Source organism: Chrysochloris asiatica, unplaced genomic scaffold, assembly GCF_000296735.1.
Source record: "Chrysochloris asiatica unplaced genomic scaffold, ChrAsi1.0 scaffold00022, whole genome shotgun sequence".
NCBI classification, from domain to species: Eukaryota; Metazoa; Chordata; class Mammalia; order Afrosoricida; family Chrysochloridae; genus Chrysochloris; species Chrysochloris asiatica.
In genome coordinates, this window is record NW_006408540.1 from 24,236,464 (window position 1) to 24,241,340 (window position 4,877).

Consider the following 4,877-nt stretch of genomic DNA (forward strand, 5'->3'; position numbering starts at 1 on the left):
CATTAATAAAACATGCAAGCAAATTTTTGCTGAAGATAATTCAAAAACAGGTGCAACAGTACATCAATAAGGAACTGCCAGAAATTCAAGCCAGATTTAGAAAAGGAACTAGGGATATCACTGCTGACTTCAGATGGGTCTCAGCTGAAAAACAGAGAATATCAGAAAGACATTTACTTTTGCTTTATTGACCATGCACAGACTATCGACTATGTGGATTACAAAAGGCTATGGATAGCACTGCAAAGAATGGATATTCTAGAACACTTAATCATGTTCATGAGGAAACTGTACATAGACCAAGAGACAGTCATTGGAACAGAACAAGGGAATATTTAAAATCAGGAAAGGTGTGTGTCAGAGTTGTATTCTTTCACCATACTTATTTAATCTGTATGTTGAGTAAATAATGTAAGAAATTAGATTATATGAAGAAGAGTGTGACATCATGGTTGGAGGAAGACTTATGAACAACCTGCGATACGAAGATGATACAACCTTGCTTTCTGGAGGCAAAGAGAAATTAAAATATTTACTCATAAAGATCAATGACTATAGCCTTCAGTATGGATTGCACTTCAATGTAAAGAAAACAAAAATCCCCAAAACTGCATAAATAAATAAGGTCATTATAAATGGAGAGAACATTGAAATTGCCAAATATTTCATTTTTCTTGGATCCACAGTCCACACTCACGGAAGCAGCAGTCCAGAAATCAAACAACATATAGCATTTGGAAATCAGCTGAATAAGACCTCTTTAAAGTGTTCAAGAGCTAAGATAATCAGGTTTCTGTCTCCACTAAGGTGGCTTGCCACACGCAGCAGCAGACCACTCCATCTATGACAATTTGAGTTTAAAATACAACAGAGGAAAAGTGATCTGGTTAAAACTGCAGAATCTGTAAGTAACAGCCAGGCCCTGAGCTGAAATTTAGGGCATGTAATTGCAACTAAGAACTATAACTCATTCCACCCTTCAAGAATAGACCCCCACCAGTCATTACAAACTTGTGAAAAAATACAGATGTTTCTGATCCTGGTGGGAAGAACATATAACAAAGAAAAATTTTAGGGCAATATTAAATGATAAATCTGTGGAAAAAGAAATCATCATGAATTTTGTTGTTGCTTTTAAGTGGCTTTGAGGCACTTCTGACTCATAGCGACTTTGTATAGTGTTTCCAAGAAGCAGCTGGTGAGCTTGAATTGCTGACTTTGTAGTTCAAATCGATCTTATAGTCCAGCGCATTAGCCCAGTGTCACATGAATTTAGGTGGTGAGTAAAGAAAGGATTTGTGGACTTGTGGAAAATAAAGAAGACTTAGAGTAAGTAACCACTATCCATCTGTCAATTCGTCATACTGTGGTAGCTTGCTGTGATGCTGGAAGCTTTGCCACTGACATTTCAAATACCATAAAGGGGCATCCATGGTCAACAGTTTCAGTGGAGTTTCCAGACCAAGACAGAGTAGGAAGAAAGAGCTGGAGATTTGCTCTGGACAAGTCACTACGGGCCACAGTTCTGTTCTGCACACATGGCGTCACCATGAGTAGGAATTGACTTGATAGCAGTTTATAAGATACACACAGTCCTGGAGTGAAAAAAAGAGCAGTAAAGAGCTTTTGCTTTCCAACATCAAAGAAATTAGGATTTTCATTTACATTTGAATCTGTTTTCAGCAAAATTCTTTATTTCTTAAAAATTGTTTTTCCAAAGAAGAAAAATGAAGAGGAGGAGAAGCTGCATCAGAGACTTGTTTCTATCAGAGGATCCTCCTTATATGATTTAGTTGTTGCTGGTAGCTACGTCGAGTAGGCTCCAAACTCATGGAGATTCTGGGCACAATGATCCAGAGCCAGCCACATGATCCATTGGGGATTAGACTGTTGTGAGATATAGGATTTTCACTGGCTGGCTTTCAGAAGTAGATCCCTAGGACTTTCTTCCTAGTCCATCTTAGTCTGGAAGCGCCACTAAAACCTGTTCCACATCACAGCAACACACAAGTCTCCACCAATAGACGTTGGTGGCTGCACATGAGATGCACTGGCTAGGAATCGAACCTGGGTCCCCTGCATGGAAGGCAAGGATTCTACCATGGAGTCAGCAGGGTCCCTCATTTTTTTAGTAATATGCTCGAATGAACACAGATCATTTACAAACCAACTGAGTAAATTCTGTTTCCCATTACAAACATACTCCGTATTATGTGACCTATGACTGAAGGTTACATTGTAAGGACTTTGTATAATGGATTTGTTTTTTTCAACTTTTTACTGTGAATTGAGTAAAGATTTACAGAGATCATCAGTTTTGCTTTCAACAAATCATATATATTGCTGCATTACAACGAATGTCATCCCTTCCATGTACCAACAGCACTATTTACCTTTATTCACTTTAAGCCTTGCATTCCTCCCTATGTCTCCTGCTACCTTCATCTTTCCTCTGCCCACCTCCCTCTTGTTTATTGTCTGCCCCTTGACCCATGTTAACATGCATCTAATCTCTAGCCTGTGAATAATTTTCCCTCTGGCCTCTCTACCTCCCGTAATCATGATAGAATATTTCTTTTATCAAGAAAACCTCTTCTTGACATTTCACAACAGTAGTCTCATACAGTATTTGTCCTTTTGTGATTGACTTATTTCACTCAGCATTATATCCTCCAGGTTCATAATAGAGATTTATTTTTTTTAAGTGCTAATAATTCCCCTCCTCAAATGAAAGAAATGCATTGTGGATAACTGTGAATCAAAGCATCAGGACCAGCAGGAACAAAGAGGCTGTGTCATTTCCACTTAAATATATATGTGGTCTGCTTTTGATATTATTATTTGTTTGTTTGTTTCAGGGGAGACAGGAGAAGAATCTTTAAGACTAGAAAAACTATACTTACTAGAATATCAACTTAGTATTCTATTTTTTTTAAGTTACAAAATTGAAATTCTAGTTTTCCTTGAGTTACAATTACTAATGTTTTACAATTCTATTCATGTAGTAGTTGATGGTAAGTGTCATCGAGTCGGTCTGACTCATAGTGACCCTATATAGGGTTTCCAGGGAGCAGCTGATGGGTTAGAACTGCCAACCTTGTGGTTCACAGTACAGTGCTGATCCTACAGCACCACACCAAGAATCCACCCTATAAAATAAGAGTAAAATTCCTTCACTTTTCTTTGATTAATAGCTAGTTAAGGAGTCCTGGTGTGGCGCTGTGAGTTAATGCACTGGACTGCAAAGTCAGTTTGATCCGCAAAGCCGGTGGTTCAAGCTCACCAGCTGCTCCTTGGAAACCCTAAATAGGGTCGGTATGGGTTGGAACCAACTTGACAGCACTTAACAACAACAACAAAGAGAAAAAATGAAACAAAACAGCCATCAAGTCAATTTGGTTTCAGAGACCCTACAGGACATTGCAGAAGTGCTGACTAAGATTTCCATGGCTGTAAATCTGTATGGGACCAGTCAAGCTCACCTTTATCCTGTGGAGCATTTGTGGGTTCAAACTGCTGACTGTTTAGTTAGCAGCCCAGCCCCTAACCCAATATTTGGTTAGTTCATGTTAAAGAAATAAAATGAAATGCAAGAATATGCACCATTTGCAAACTTGGGTAACTAAATTACCTTAGTCATTTTAAACTCCATATATAAATCTGAGAGAGTTGGGTTTTCTTTTAAGCATTTCAATTGCCTGCAGAGCAAACTTATAATCTAAAAAGCAAATCCTCCTGCAAGTACCAAAATAACTCTTATAAATCAAATCCATTAAGTGAATAACTATGGCAGATCAAATTTCCATAAGCATTCCAATTCCTTGGGAAAATAAATACAGTATTGACACTGAGAGAAAAGGGAAAACTGGAAAAATCAGGTAATATGGTAATGCATGTTTCTGTGAGGTCTTAAAGATCATTATATGAAATAGGTACAAAGGGTTCTGGAACCATGACTCTCAAAAACCAGAATCTCCTGAGACCTTCAACATATACACCCAAACCCCACTCCAACTTTCTGAATCTGGATTTGCCAAGAATACTTTGAAAAAGCATGCTGAGTCCTAAAGTTACACAATATCCCCATTCACTCACACTCATTCCATGACTCACACCCTCTTGCTGCTTGAGAATCTTAGCTTGGAGTGCAGGGAAAAGCTGATGGGAAAGACTCAGACTTGACAGCACTCGCCCAGAGGTAAGAGTTGCCTGTGAGCAATAGTTGCTTGTGAGTAACTCCCCCAGGAGCAAATATTTAAAAAGTAGAGCACCAAGTCTTGGGACGACACCCATCCTTAGGGGACAGAAAGAAGCAACACCCAAAGAAGAAATGATAGAGTTCTTTATATTTCTATGGAGTCCCTGAGTGGTGCAAATGGCTAATGTGCTTGGCTAACCAAAATGTTGGAGGTTCAAGTCCATCTAGAGCACCTTGGAAGGAGGACCTACTGCCAAACTATTTCCAAAATATCAGCTACTGAAGATCCTATGGTGCATAGTTGTACTCTGACACACATGAGGTCATCATGAATTGAAGTCAACTCAATGCCAACTGGTTGATTAGTTGGAAATTTTTATATCTTGGACAAAACAACAAAGTTATAAAACTTGCCTTTTGCATTTAGTACCTATGAGAAATGAAGATCTGGGTTTCTGCTCTCTACCCCCAAACAATATATGTTGCTGTTAAGTGCTGTATAGTCAACTCCAACTCCTGTTATTGTTGTTAGGTACCATCAAGTCGGTACCGACTCATAGAGACCTTATGCACAGCAAAATGAAACATTGCCTGAGCCTGGGCCAACCTCACTACTGTTGCCACACTTGAGTCCATCGATGCTGCCACTTGGCCAGTCCATCTCATTGGGGGTCTTCCT